Source organism: Lotus japonicus, chromosome 1 (assembly GCF_012489685.1).
Source record: "Lotus japonicus ecotype B-129 chromosome 1, LjGifu_v1.2".
NCBI lineage: Eukaryota > Viridiplantae > Streptophyta > Magnoliopsida > Fabales > Fabaceae > Lotus > Lotus japonicus.
The window spans coordinates 82369065-82386030 of record NC_080041.1 but is presented as its reverse complement, the minus strand read 5'-3'; positions in this window follow the sequence as shown (position 1 = coordinate 82386030).

Genomic DNA, 16966 nt, shown 5'->3' with positions numbered 1-16966 from the left:
GGTGAACAAGAGTTTGAGAAAGATGGTGCAAAGCTGAAAATGATAACTATTGAACTTGACCAAGATGGGTAAACTTAATGTTCTTTACTTATTCAAAAAATTTCCCTAGTTTTATGTGTAATTAAATTTATATTTTCCAAATTTGGCTACCACGGTTCGGGTTGAATGTGCTTTTTTTGGAAAATATGTTGCTGAAGTCGTTGATCATCTTGCATCTGGTGATGCAACAAATGTTGTCGTTGTTGGACAATGTGCCAAGATAAAGCATTTTAAAGGTATTTATAAATTTTATTGTGTCAGCTAATTAAAAGTGCAAACAAGAATTTGGTTTTTTTTAATGAAGGAAAAAAACAAGATTTCGAAATCAATCTAAACAATTAATTCTGTTTTGACTCAAAATTTAAAACCTAATTCGTATTTATGTAAAAAAAAGTATTTTCTTAATGAATATCAGATCATGAATATTCAAATAGTTTTTAAAAATTTTCCAATTTTAAGTAATCAAATGGTTTCATCTATTATGGGCTTAAATCAATCAATCATAATTAATATTCCTTTTTTCTTTATTTAAAGTTAAATTATGCAAGATCTAAACAGTTAATTAGGTTTTGACTCGAAATTTAAAACCTAATTCTTATTTATGGAAAAAATATTTTTTAATGAATATTAGATATGGAATATTCAAATAGTTTTTAAAAAAATTACAAGTTTAAGTAATCAAATGGTTCCACCTATATATTATGGGTTTAAATCAACCAACCATATTTAATCTGTCGTTTTCTTTTATTTATTTAAAGATAAATTATGCAAGATATGCATAATTAATTAGGTTTTGACTCAAATTTTAAAACCTAATTCGTATTTATCGAAAAAAAAAGTATTGTTTTAAAGAATTACAACTAAGGAAAATTCAAGCAGTTTAAAAATAATTGCAAGGTTAAGTAATCAAATGGTTTCATCTATTATGGTCTTAAATCAATCAACCTAATTAATATTTCATTTTTTATTTATTTAAATATAAATTATGCAAGATCTGCATAATTAATTAGGTTTTCGAGAAAAAAAAATTATAGAAGGAGAGGAAATCTTATGGGCTTAAATCAATCTTTATTCAATAGAATTTTTAAATAGAAAGGATTGATTTAAGCCCATAAGATTTCGAGAAAAAAAATTCTAAAAAACATACTCTTATGGGCTTAAATCAATCTTTATCTCATTTTTTTCCAATCCTATTTTTGGGAGGAAATCCACGTTTTAATGGTAAAAATATGTTTAATATTCGAATAAAATCTAAATAATAATTGTGAAGATTTTTATTTTGTATTCAAAATAAGTTGGAACAACATAAATTTCGTACATTATAAGTTGTATTTAAACTTATTTATTTATCATTTTTTCCCCTCATACAGTCTAAATTTCTTTTCCTCTGACATATTTCTTACTTTCTCTGTTCTTCAAAAATCTTCCTTCACCATGCATAAGATTAAAGACTACCCATGGATGAACTACAAGCATGGTGAACTACATTCAAATCTATATTATTGAACAATAATATAAATTATGGCTTAAATTAATTGAAAATTTTCGAACTTCATAAATAATGGTGAGTGTAGTTGTTCCAGATTTATGGAAGAAAAAGTCGTAACATTCACTAAGCGTTAATTATGTTTTTAAATCAATTACGCGATTATCTTCAATCAACCATAAATCAATCAGTTGTGAATCCGCCATTCAATATAATTAATTGGTTTTTTTTTACTTTTTTAAAAAATCAATATAATTTATAAAAACATCCAATTTATTAAGGAGTTTACATTCAATTTTAGTTAAAGCATTTCCTTTTTTAAAAATTATAAAAAATTAAAATCAGGATTTGACTTCCAAATTTAAAGTGAGTACTAAATAATTTTAATTGGTGCAAAATATTAAGTCAGATTGTAAAACATTTTTCTTAATCACTGAAAAAGTATTTTTTTATGCATATCAGGGAATGTTCAAACAAATTTTAAGGATGATTTTGCACGTGGTAAAAACGCGAGAGAAAAAATGTTTTGCAAGATGGGGGAAATGATCTTTATTCCTAGGATGAGCTTAACTCCATCTGATTCTGACATTCCATTCAAATTCAAGCGCAGACAATTCCGCTGTTACTTTATGTTTTGCAATGACGGGGATGTATCTTGTGAGAAAGAAGTTCTTACATGAGAATAAATCGTGACTGTTAGATCTAATCATGGATAGTTAAGATTAAAATAACTTAGTGGTCACATGACCACTTAAAAATGTCATGTGACTTTTCTTTTTAAACAAAGTCACATGACTTCATGTTTTAATCTGAATCGTTCATGATTAGATCTAACGGTTGTGATTTATTCTCATATTCTCACATAACATCACCTTTCTCATAAGATACATCCTCTTGCAATGACTATAAATAAAAGCCAAAGCCAATCTTTATCTTATGTTGGACTGTATTAGCCAAGACATGTCTTTACTCACGGACAATTATATGTTGCACTTTCAAGAGTTAAATCTAGAAAAGGGCTGAAGATGTTCATCAGAGATGACGAAGGAGTTGTTTCTAACACTACTCGCAACGTTGTGTATCAATAAGTCTTCGATAATATTTGAAATGTAAGTGCTGATATTTCTTACAAATATTTTTTATTTAAATGTTTTCAATAGGAAAACTGATATATTTTTCTTTTAATTGTTGACAGTATAAATAGATGTCAAGCAGTTTATTGATCATCTAATTCGAAGGGTTATTGGCGTTGCTATAAGGTTTGCTTATCATTTTCAAATTATATCAAATTTATCTTTGTATTGGTTACTAATTATTACTCTTATATATATTTTTTCCTTTGTAGGTCCTGTTGCTCAAATATGTTTACACTAGAAATTAAACTCGTGCGTTGCACGGGTTCGTTTTTAATTTGTATTTTTTAATTGTAATATTTTAAATTTGCAGAAAGGTAAGAAAGCTATTATTTAGAAGAAGATTTAGAATATATGTATAATTAAATATAATTGAGTTATGATATTCTCACACTTTCTTTCTCTAATAAGGGGAAAATGATCAAACGGGTAGATTTTTTTTTTTTTTGCTTCATCGGAAGAAAAAATAGGTAGATTTCTATTGAGATTGAAATGAGAGTAGTTTTTTTATATAAAAGAAATTTAATTACTTAATTAGATTAGTATTGAAATGAACGTGGTAGTCTACTATTTTTTTTTCTAATATTGATTTAGTCATTGCAGTGATGTTATCAGTTATGCTAATTTTTTTTTATCAAGATTGATGTGGTTGTTTACCATTGCTGGTGGCATAGAAGTTCTTTTAAAATCACTTTCACGAACATAAAAATAGATTCCATCTAACTGCAGGATGGACGTCATTTGTTCCCTTTGAATGATTAAGTTGCTATTTTTTTCCCATAATATGACAATATTGAGGAGTGAAAGATTCCTATTTCTTATCAAGAATATAGTGAGTACTACATTTTACACTTATCTTTCTAGTGCAGTATATAAATTTATGTGGCTCACACTTTGTTACTGATTTGTGTCATATAAATATATAAATGATGATATATTTGTATGATTAATGAGAAGAATTGTTTGGTAAATTACCATATATGTGAAACTCACAGTTTTATTTTCCAATCATGTGCAACGGGGATATATCACTAAGTAATGTGTGTTTCTTGTTGTTGTTGATGATCTTTCTCCTGCAATAAAGAAATAAGAATGAGTAATTTAAAAAAGCAATTTTGAAATTAACTAAAATAATTAAAAATGACATACTTGTTGAAGTAGTTAGAGACAATTGTCATTTTTTTCTCACCAGCAGCTGAAGTCTAAGAAATATGAATAATTTGAGTTTGTGAGTGATTTCACTGGTTCTTTTATATAGAGATATAATAGATGCATGGTTCAATATAATACATTTCATTATTTATTTATTTAATGTAGATAGTTGAATAGTCTCCTGACATTAACAATTTTATTCAGTTTTTGACACTGGTTTTGCCATCATGCCACTATTTTTAATTTAATGTTAGTTTTTCTTCGGAGTTACTATGTTAAGGAATTCTAAGAGTTTGTGAGTTTATGAAAAATAGACACATATACCTGCAGAAAATTGGACAGCAAACTAAGACCATTGCATATCAAGATTAATTTTGGCGGAAGTATGCTTTATTGTTAATAGTTTTTTTTTCTTGGACTAAATTGATATTAGTTTAAAATTAACATTAAATTTGATTTTAATTTAAGGTACTGTGCTAAAACCATTTGCAGATATAACTTTGTGGTTTGTTACACTTTTGGCATGGATGTTACTCTTTTGCTTATACATTTGATATTTATTAAGTTTAAAACTGAAATCATTAGTGCACAAGTTTCCACTACCCGTCCATTCACTCACTAAGCTATCTCATTAAAACACCAGTTTTTTTTACTAATGTATGTAGGTTCTCATGTGTATTTGTACTTAATACTTAACTCAAGTGAGCTTTACTAATATATATAGATAGATAGATATTTTTTTTTTTGGAAAAATCAAATATATATATATATATAAATAATTACTTTGGGAAATAAGAGCACCAAGTACAATATAGATAGATATATTTTGATAGAATTTTTTTTTATTTTAAACGTATTTTATCTAAATTATTTATTAATAAATATTATTTTGTTTTTTATTTTAATTTTTTAAATTTGTCAAATGCAAAGCTCAAGTCAATTTTAACTCTATGAATGTTGTTATTAATATAAGTAGTTGAATAGGTTTTTATAATACAAATTTTTTCAGTTTTTAGTTTATTAAATTTTGTATTTTTTAATGTATTTGATATAAAGTTATGTGAGCATTTATGGTTTAATACATTAATTGCATGCAAAAACACGAGTGTGCTTTACATATATATATAGATAGCTAGACTACAAGCTCGATTTTGAAGTTTTTATCATTAATCATGGACTACAAGTTCTAATAAGCGTTCATGTTGTTGTTATTGTTATGTTTATTTTATTTGAATTTCTTTGTAATGCATTCCTTAAAAACTTGGTTAGTTTTACTATTCAAATGTTGACACTACAAGGTCTATACATCCTCATCAATTTAATATTTTTATTGTGGTCTATTAATCTACATGTTTGAAACATAATTTTTGTTCCACATCTGTTCTACTGATTATGAGAGTCTAAATCAGGTAAAAATATATTTCTACTGATGTATCTATACAATAAATTAAATCGTCATGCAACGCACGAGTAGAAAACACTAGCACACATGATATGTGAGCTATGTCTTATGTTTTTCATATTTTTTAAATTGAACAAAATATAAGGCTCTTGGAAAAGTACACTTTGATTCCGTAGAAAATGATGAAAAATTTACCCTTATTTGAATTTAAAAAAAAATCATTATTTGAAAAAAATTAAAAAAACATATTATTTAGAAAAATACTGCGTTTGTTTCCAATCACTATTTTTAACTAAAAACACACATTTCTATTATTTTAAGATACTAGTGTTTTTTACCCGCGCGTTGCACGGGAAATTTGTCTATTGTGTTTGATACATCGATCAATATTTTAAACTATAATAATTTTAAGATACTAAGAATGTAAGAACAATCATAATAAAGATGCAGATATTTAAAGAGCATAAATTTAGACACTCAATTCTAGTGTTTTGTAAGCTACATTGAATTAACTAATATAAAAATTTTGAAAAACACAGGAGTTAATATGCCAAAATCTTTAAGTTTTGCATATGTGAGGTATAACAGAATTTTGTTTGCGAAGATGTATACTTGACATATAGGGTGTTGTTTTTGTGGTTTAGATATGTAACTATACATAAATATATAATTATTGTTTAAATTATTAAAATTACACTTAAGTTATAGGAAAATGAAATTATATTTTTTTTAACTCGTACAAATTTTCATTTTTCATGTAAAATGTTCCTCCCCGTAACATCTCGTAACTCTAATATGTTAGCACTAATAAATTTAGGTCATAAATTTATAGTACATATGTATTTGATCTTCAAGTTCTTGTTTGAATTGTCAAGAGCCTCTCTTGGTGGCTCAAGGAGGGGACCTTCAAGACCCTTTAAAATAAAAGCAACTTCATTGGTCAATGTTGAAAAATGGCAAAGTTTCCTCTTTGGTGAAGAATCCACCAAATTCTTATTGGCCTGACCAATTTTCCCCAATGCTTCAAAGATTGAGCCATACCTCCTAGAGTTTGAAATAAGGTGGTTAGTTGAGCTTAAATATCACCCAAAAGCAAACCTAGAGTTTGATATTTGAAAAAACTGAAATATCACTTTTCACAGGGCATGGCCTCAAATAAACCATTTCTCAAAAGTTGTTATAAAACAAAACCTTAAATCTCAATCAAAGCTTGAATCAAATATTCACACTCAGATCGAATACATCCAATAATTTTTTTCCACAACAACTAACTACGACAAATGATTCATGCAATTGAATAAAACTATAACTCCCCATGGGTATTTTTTTTACCGAGTAATTTGAACAAAAATGAATGTGGACTATAGAGTTTATATTGATTTATGAATTTAAATTCCATTTAAAAAATTATTAAGAAATATTTATCTTTCTAGAAACTATGTTGGTTCTTATAACCTTCTAAATTTATGCTTCATCTTATATTGGCAATCTCTGTCTAGTAAGCACCTAATATAAGCATATATTTAAAATTAACTAAATTCATTCTCAAACAAAATTCAAAATGGAAGCACCGACTATTGGATTATTGGTACAAAGGAATCTAATGGAAGCATGTATACATTGCTAGTATTGTTCCTACAATTTTAAAAATTTTTGAGAGCATCTTGTGTGAAGGAAACCTCATAACATTTCTTTGCCATGTATCTCATTCACAACAACCTGTATACAACAGAACCAATAATGGTAAGCATGGAGATTCTAACATGCTGATATAGAAATAAGTTAAAAAGTTTTTTGAAATGATGCACTATTTTGATATTTCCAGTTGAATTGGTATGTTTTCGAGGACAGCTAATTCTGCCTAAGGAAAAACTTTCATAATTGCCATGAAAATTTAAAGGTACCTATCATAATGAGATCCTACTTGTGGTTAGTTGGTTTTTAGATCGATTAAAGCTATGTCAACCAAGTTAATGTGGTAGATTACTATCAATGATAGTTGAAGTTAATTTTTTTTTGATAGATCGCTAACAATATAAATGAAAATTTTCACAAACTTCAAAACTTTTGGACTGCAACTTCCAACTGTGCTTCTTGGGACAGATTCAAATATTCTCTTAGCAGCAGTTAGAGCATAGGGGGACTTACTTTGTTTGGAGATGCATCAGCCACATGAAAATCTTCATTCAACTCAAAAATCGATACTTCAAGGCTCAAGTGTGTGGCTATCACCATCATTAGCAAAGTTCATTAGCAGATTCAAAAAAACTGGGTGACCAAATGTAACACCATCATAACGAACACTTGTCACACAATGTCACAACGAATGTCCATTTTTTTTTCTATAGAAAAGAGATAAGAAATCAATGCTCTGCAATCAGGAGAGAGACAAATCACCATTCAATCAGAAATGTGAAGAAAGTCAAGTTGCGACAGATCCACCAAGTAACATTTGTAGGGAACCGGGGTAACATGTAGTGCATAATCTGAAACTGATATTACATCATTACTAACAATGATAATTCATCCTCAAATATTTTCAGGTTGGCATGGAAAATTGGTATCTTTACATACAAATAAAGAATCAAAACATTTGCTTTAAATCATAAGTATAAAGACTTACCTTGCCTACATACTCACAAACTGTAATTGAAGCTCTCAGAATAGAATATTGTTGCGAGAATAGTTCATGGGAAGTACAGATTAGGGCAGTTGCAACAATAGTATCATGGACATGACTAAAAATACCTGATCTCAAGATGTAAGATGAATCCAATTAATTGGGGTCCAACTCAAAAAAAATATACATGATGAAAAATTCACTGAAGTAATTCAAACCTAATAAGAAAATAAACTACAAAATCACTTATAGATGAGGAAGTTTTCTTATCCCTCATCAAATCCAAAAATCTCAATAACATGCAACTCAAGTGAGAAACATAGAGTACATAAATCAAATAAAAATTTAAATTTCACATAAAATTAAATAAAGTAGATTCACAGAAAAGAGACTCACATGATTAAAACAATATCTCCAGCTTCAAAAGTCAACCCTCTTCAAAAATCCATCAAATACTACTCGTCATGGGTACGATTTAGCTTAGTTGTTGAATCGGACATTCAAATAGTATAAGCTCTATTAGGGCTTGAAATATTGATCAAATGAAAATTTCAATACATAAATTATTGACTCAACATTTAATAGAAACATAAAATTAACAAAAAAAAAGAACCATAATTTGTGCTATCACGTTCAAATAGTATAACCATAATTCATCATAGAAGCATGGAGAACCTTGGGCGACTTGAGACCTACAAAAGAGAAAACAAAAGAGCATATAAGAATCAGATTTAGAGAACAAAATAGACTTGGATGATGAAAATCATTCTAACAAATATATCAAAAGAGGATGAGGAAAATAATCTAATTACTCAACAACATTTATGTCAAACACTTACACAATTATCAACTTATACAATTATCAACACCACATGAAGCAAGTTGCATACTTGAGTAATTTTCCTCATTTTTCCTCCATGACAACCGGTTCACAGTAGAGACATATAGGGGAGGAGATGGCTGATGCAGTATTAGTAATGAGTAATCTAGGTAAATCTTAGATAATTAAGACAAATCTTTTAAAATTTTAATATTTTATGAAAAAATTTCATAGATTTAAAATTACCTTTGAAAAATCAGTTTCAAGATGTGTTATGGAAATAAATTTTAGGTGTAGAAAAAGTTTATTTTTAGAGTATTAATTAAATTAAATTTTATGTTATTTTTATTGAATTTTTGGATTTTTATTTAATTAAGGATTTTATGATTTTTTATTGTGATTTGGTAGTTTTTATTAATTATTTTTTATAGTATTTTTATTGAATTTTTAGTTTTTTATTTAATCTACGTAAATCTTAGATAATTAAGACAAATCTTTTAAAATTTTAATATTTTATGAAAAAGTTTCTCAGATTTAAAATTACCTTTGAAAAATCGGTTTCAAGATGTGTTATGGAAATAAATTTTAGGTGTAGAAAAAGTTCATTTTTAGAGTATTAATTAAATTAAATTTTATGTTATTTTTATTGAATTTTCAGATTTTTATTTAATTAAGGATTTTATAAGTTTTTATTGTGATTTGTTAGTTTTTATTAATTAATTTTTATGATATTTTTATTGAATTTTTAGTTTTTTATTTAATCTACATAAATATTATATAATTAGGGTAATTTTAATATTTTATGAAAAAGTTTCTTAGATTTAAAATTACCTTTAAAAAATCGGTTTCAAGATTTGTTATGGAAATAAATTTTAGGTACATTATATGCTCTAATTTAATCTAATATAATAATTTAACAAATCTAATTTAACAATATGACGTTTTGTTTGGTTTCAAAAAATTTTTACGTTTTATTTGGTAGCTCCTTTTCAATTTTCTATTTATATAATTATTAATGTTTCCCACCAATCTGTATCAATTTTTTTCTTCTTGTTTATTTTATTATAAACATCCAATTATAAGGTTATTATGACCCAACGTGATTTTCATGTTTCTGGTATTCTATCTTTCAAAGATTGTTTATTTTATTATAAACATCAACTCTTAATGATATTATCAGGCCACGTGAGATAAAAAAAATATAATATATTTTTTGGATGAATTGTGTTCTGGGAATGAACATTGAAGAGAGGCATAGTACCTAGAGGTAGAGGGATTGTGCCAAGAGAGAATGAGAGTAGGAGAGAGTGCTGAATTTCAAGTGTTATTTCATCAAATGAGCCAAAAGTCCCTTACAATTGATAACTACCTCCTATTTATAGAGCTTGGGTACTACCTATTGGGCCAATTGGGCCTCCGAGATCAAGGCCCATCTGAAGGCCAGGGCCCCGCCTCAGGGCGGGATACATGCTGGGCGTTGCCCCTCTAGGGGCTCGCCCAGTCCACTAGTCCACAAGACACCGAGCTCGAGGTACGAGAGCTAAGGGTGTCTTTTAAATGCTGTTACATGTCTTATTGTACACCGGAATCTACACTGCCAACATGGCTTGAGAAAAGAGAAGTTAACTATATCGCCAACATGGCGTGAGCAAAAGGAAACTAGCATTTTCAGTTACCCAGTCCACTGACTGGACGAGCAAACCAAGCTGGCAAGTCCACAAGTCCGCAAGCGGCGAGAACGACTACTTTGTATTGGTGATAAGTTGGAGCAGGTGTATGATCGCTCGCCGGCGGGAAAGGTGGCAGGCATGGGTCATGTGCCGATCATTCAATCATTGACTGGCGGTGATCCCGGCGAGCGACTGAACTTCGTTGTTGGTGTCAATCGTCAGGCGATGGCGTTTGATCCTTATAGTGGCGAGGCTTTTCGCGCTTTCCCTTATTTTAAAACCCTTTCAAATTTCTATCTGCCTCACGTGGCTGCCCCACGTGATGTGTTGGTTACATCAATTTCCCTCTTTCTCCGGAACCGTCACTTCACCTTTCATAACCGTCCCATCGTGCGCAGTAACTCCCCTTTGCACGCGACCCACCTCCCCAAAACCATCATGACTTCCAACCTTCCACACGCGTCCAACACGCGTCACCCTTCCAGCTTCTCCCCTTCTCCTATAAAAACCCTTCTTCCCCACTGTCATCCCTTTCCGAGACCCCTCTTCACTTCCCTAATCGCTTACCAAACTCCTTCTGCCCACTTCCGCTCCGGAGCCGTCGCTTATCACCCTTTCCGCTACCCACTCTTCACATCCTACTCCGGTGAGTCCCACTGTCCTTATCTTTACATCGCACACATACTGATCTTTTCTTTTCTTTCACTTCACTATCTTCTAAAAATGGCTTCAAACCCTACCTCCCCTAATCACTCTTCTTCCTCCTCCGAAAGCGACCCTGACTCCACCGCTGCCGGCGGCCTCCGTTTAGAGGTTCCGGAGATCCCAGCTCACCGACTAAAAACCTACGCCACTCTGCCCCTTCCAGTCCAAGTAGCCCCCAAACACGAGGCTATAGATCAACCTTCCATCTTCCAAGATAGCGATCCCATTGTGCAATTCGTGAACTCCCTGGGTGGCTTGTCCAATGACGATGAGTTTAACGCCAAACTCAGGATCTGGGTTTGCAGTCCCGGGGATCGCCCCTGGCTTCACAAGCCAGACGGCGACGTAAAGAGATCCCATTTTTTCTTTGCGTACGAATACATGTTTAGCGAGCTTGGAATCAGGCTTCCTTTCTCGCCCTTTGTCCAAACCGTCCTCCGCGACATCAACGCGGCTCCCTGTCAACTCCATCCTAACGCATGGGCCTTCATTCGATGTTTTGAAATCCTAAGCGCCGCTGTCGGCATCGCCCCATCCCCCACCAGTTTCTTCTACCTTTACGACGTCGACCCCAAGTCCATCAAAAACAAAGGATGGATTTCCTTGAAGGCCCGAGCCGGCCGGAAGTGTTTGCATCCCCACAAAAGTAACGCGAAGTCCTCCTTCGCACGAAAGTACTTCCGTGTGGCGGTTCATCCCGCCTACCCAGAGGCATTCACCCTCAGAGACGGGACCGCCCTCTTTCCTCTTTACTGGACAGAGAAGCCCAACGGGATCACCGATCCTTCAGAGGATTCCTTGTCCGCCAACGATAAAGCCTTTCTTAATCTTCTTGCCCCACTTCCCATCTTTGACTGCACCACAGTCCTTGAGGGCGCTGACCTCTCAAGAACTCCCAAATACTTAGGTTGCCCATAGCTCACTTTTATTATTGACATTTCCTTTCTCGACTCCTATGTTATCACTGATCGTTTTTTTTTTTATTGTTACAGAAGATATGAATTTCACGAACGCCGAGCTCCTGAAGGCCCGCGAGAGGAGAATGGCTCGCTTTTCCCCAAAATTCAACACTGAGGGCGACGCGAAAAAACGGGGCGGTGCTGAGAACCAAGCCGAGAGCACCAAAGCTCCCAAGAGGAGAAGATTGACCAAAGCCTCCTCCGACGCCGGCACATCCAACCCTGGCGCTCAGCCCACCACTGCTGCTGCGCCTAAAGGCAAAAATGTCGCTGAAGCCTCTGTCGCCGCAGCTACCGAGCCAACCGCCGTACCAGCTTCTTCTCCTGCCTCCGCCGGTGCGATCGCTGCTGTTGCCGCTGAGTCCTCTATTGGCGCCACAGCCGCCTCCGCCGGCGTTAACGCCACAAAAGCTGCTGCGTCTTCCGACACTCCTATTGGAGATAAGGAAAAAGAAAATGAAACCCCAAAGTCTCCCCCTCGCCAAGATGCGCCTCCTAGCCCGCCCTCAACACATGATGCGGGCTCCATGCCTTCCCCGCCTCATCAAGGGGAAAAATCCTGTCCTGGCGCTGCCACTACCTCTGAAGCAGCTCAAATTGAACAAGCCCCTGCTCCTGAGGTCGGTTCTTCAAGCTATTATAATATGCTCCCCAACGCCATTGAACCCTCAGAATTCTTACTTGCTGGTCTCAACCGTGACGTTATAGAAAAAGAAGTTTTGAGTCGGGGCCTGAATGTCACCAAGGAGGAGACTCTTGCTTGCCTCCTACGCGTTGGGTGCATCTTTGCTCACACGTTTGAGAAGTTCAATGCCGCCAACGTTGAAGCTGAGCGGTTGAAGGCCGAAAGTGCTAAGCATCAAGAAGCCGCCGCTGCTTGGGAAAAGCGTTTCGACAAACTGGCGACGCAGGCAGGAAAAGACAAAGTCTATGCCGACAAGATGATTGGCACGGCGGGAATTAAAATCGGCGAGCTGGAGGATCAGCTGGCGCTGATGAAGGAAGAAGCAGATGAGCTTGATGCAAGCCTTCAAGCTTGCAAGAAGGAAAAAGAGCAAGCTGAGAAGGACTTGATCGCCCGAGGCGAGGCGCTGATTGCTAAGGAGTCAGAGCTTGCCATACTGTGCGCTGAGCTGGAGTTAGTGAAAAAGGCGTTGGCGGAGCAAGAGAAAAAGTCTGCGGAGTCCGTGGCCTTGGCGAAATCTGACATGGAGGCGGTGATGCAGGCTACGTCCGAGGAGATCAAGAAAGCGACCGAAACTCATGCCGAGGCCCTCGCCACGAAAGATGCTGAGATTGCTTCCCAACTAGCAAAGATCAAAAGTCTAGAGGACGAGCTGGCGACGGAGAAGGCCAAAGCCATTGAGGCGAGGGAACAAGCCGCTGACATCGCCCTTGACAACCGCGAGCGCGGTTTCTACCTCGCCAAAGATCAGGCCCAACATTTGTACCCGAACTTTGACTTTAGCGCCATGGGAGTAATGAAAGAGATAACCGCCGCAGGACTGGTTGGTCCCGACGATCCTCCCCTGATTGACCAAAACCTCTGGACAGCGACTGAAGAAGAAGAGGAAGAAGAAGAACAGGAGAAAGAAAACAATGAATAATGTAATTTTTAACATTACTTTTATCTTTTACTGTCACCTTGTAGTGTACTTTTCCGCCATTCGTCTATGTTTAAGCAACCCTTCGCCATAGCTTTTTATATCGCCGTCGGATATTTTGTAAGTCATATTGGAATGCTTTCGCCGCACACTACTCGCCTTCCCTTCTATTCATTCGCCGACCTTATATCTTGCGCTATTTTTCACGCGTCATATGATTGAATTACGCCTAACGATTTCGTGCCTTAATTTTAACTAGGACTTGTTGCTTGGTATTCCACCACCAAGACTTTAGACGTTTTTTCCCTAATAGGAAGAAACGGCCTCCATTCTCGAGGACTTCGCTCGGGGCTTTGCCCGCTCGGGGCTTACAATGCTTGGATCCCAATGGCCATTTGGGGGTCCCAAGACTTTTGCCTAGTTAACGGCGCTCGTCGTATTCTGGCGAGACTTACCCAGCACATCGTTTACGGGACCGGCGATCACGTCAGACTTTCCGGAGGGTGATTCCCAGGCGTCAAAGGCCATTTGTGGAATCGCCACAACCTTCAGGGTTCCAGCAAGCCCCTTTGGGGATCAAGCTTGTCCCACTTAGTGATCGCCGTAATTCTTTATGTCGATCGGCAATTCCGATCGTCAGGGAATCCCTGGAATTTTTTGGACACAAATTTCGTGAATTTTCGTTTTATTTTATTGATTTGTCGTTGCAGTACATTGGAGAATTTGAGAACACTTCGGAAAATCTTAAAGATATCTGGCTCCGGCGATTCCGCCTTGTTCACTTTCTCGCCTGCGATCAACTATAAAAGTAGCGCAAGCTCAAACCATTGAACGATCGAGGTAACCGCCTCCCATCAAGCTCTTCTAAGTGATAGGCCCCATTACCAAGAACTTTAATAATGCGGTAGGGCCCTTCCCAGTTGGGAGTAAGCTTGTTCCCCGGGGCTCCCGATCGCCACTTGAGGACCAGGTCGCCAACCTGCATATCTCGGACGCGAACCCTGCTGTTGAACTTTGCCGCCACGCGCTGCTTCATCGCTGTTTCCCGAATGTGCGCCTCGTCGCGCGTTTCCGACAAAAGGTCCAGCTCCACCGCCATGTTGGCCTGATTTTCCTCTTCAAAACCTGGTCGAGTCCGCCATGTAAAGTTGTCAATCTCCACCGGCAACATGGCATATACCCCGTAGGTCATTCTAAAGGGGGTTTCCCTTGTAGTAGATTGCTCGGTGGTGTTGTACGACCACAGCACCGCCGGAAGTTCATCCAACCAAGCTCCCTTAGCCTCCGCGAGCCGTCGTCTTAGTCCTCGTAGGATTTCCCTGTTTGCAGATTCCACCTGCCCGTTCGTCTGCGGATGCTCAACAGAGGCGAACCTCATCTGTATGCCCATTTCCTTGCAGAACTCCCTTGTTTGACTGCTTGAAAACTGGGTCCCATTGTCAGATACGATCGCCCTTGGGATCCCGAACCTGCAAACAATACGCTTCCAGTAGAAATTGACTATCTTTGCAGAAGTAATCTTGGCCAAGGGTTCAGCCTCAATCCACTTAGTGAAGTAGTCCACCGCCACCAATATAAACTTCATTTGTGCCCTGGCGGTCGGGAAAGGTCCAACTAAGTCCACACCCCACATGGCGAAAGGCCACGGGGCGCTCATCGTTACCAACTCTTTTGGCGGTGCCTTAGACAAATCCGCGAACACTTGACACTCCTTGCACTGCTTCACGAAGTCCATACAATCTTTCCTGAGGGTGGGCCAGTAAAAACCCGCCCTCAACACTTTGCAAGCCAAAGACCTTCCCCCGATGTGGCTCGCGCACACTCCTTCATGTACTTCAGACATTATCGCTTCGTACTTCTCTGGCGATACACATTTCAACAATGGCGTCGAGAAACCACGGCGATACAAGTGTCCGTCAATGAGAGTATAGTGACTCGCCTCCCGCTGCTGCTCCTTCGTGCATTGCTCCACTTCTGCCGGGTCCCCCGCCAAGATAGATATTATGGGATCCATCCATGTTCTCCCTCTGTTCACGCGGGCCATGAGCTCGCCTTCGATGCTTGGGTACGCCAGCGTTTCCTGAATCACACTTTTGTTATTGCCGGGCTTCCGCGTGCTTGCCAGTTTGGCTAGCGCGTCCGCCGCTGATTTTCTGCCCGAGGAACGTACTCCACCACGACCTCTTGAAAGAGTGTCATCAAATACCGTACCCGCTCAAGGTACTTGATCATATTAGGATCTTTGACCTGGAAAGTTCCCTTCACTTGATTCTCCACCAATTGTGAGTCCGTTCTTATCAACAAACTCCTGATCTTCACTTCCCGCGCCAACTTCAATCCGGCGATGAGAGCTTCATATTCTGCTTGGTTGTTCGTTGCTTTGAACTCGAATTTCAGGGATTGCTCCAACACTAGTTCCCCCGGCCCTTCTAACGTTACTCCCGTGCCGCTGCCACTACTATTGGAGGATCCATCCACGAAGAGAGTCCACTGAGTGTCCACTCTTTCAAACCGATCTGGAGTCAACTCGACCACAAAGTCAGCTAGTGACTGCGCACCAACCGTGCCCCGCTTATCGTATTGCAAACCATACTCTGACAATTCAACCGACCAGGCGACCAATCTACCCGATAAATCCGATTTTTGTAATACTTGCCTCAAGGGCAAATCCGTCCGCACCTTCACGGGAAAACTCTGAAAATAAGGTCTCAACCGCCGGGCGGTGACGAGGACCGCCAGCGCCGCCTTCTCAATTTTCTGATATCTGACCTCCGCGCCCTGGAGTGTGTGACTAACAAAATAAACAATTCGATGCTCGCCATCTATCTCCTGCAACATCACAGAACTCAGAGCACTATCGCTCACAGCAAAATACAAATGCAGCGGGTGTCCCTGTATTGGTTTCGACAAGATCGGCGGTGACGATAGGAGTTCCTTGAGGCGAACGAAAGCTTCCTCACACTCCGCCGTCCACTCGAATGCGACATTCTTGCGAAGACACTTGAAAAAAGGAAAAGATCTGTCACCAGACTTGGGAAGAAACCGAGATAAAGCTGCTATTCGCCCCGTCAAACGTTGGACCTCTTTCACATTGGAAGGGCTTTTCATCTGTTGAATCGCCTTGCATTTTTCTGGGTTTATCTCGATTCCTCTGGATGTGATCATGAATCCCAAAAACTTGCCCCCCTGAACACCAAAAGAGCATTTCTCCGGATTGAGGCGCATACTGTGCTTCCTTATTTCGCCAAATGCTTCCTCCAGATCTTGATGATGGTCTAAACCTCGTACTGATTTAACAATCATGTCATCAACGTAAACCTCCATGTTTCTTCCCACCTGCCCAGCAAAAACCCTATCCATCAATCTTTGGTAGGTA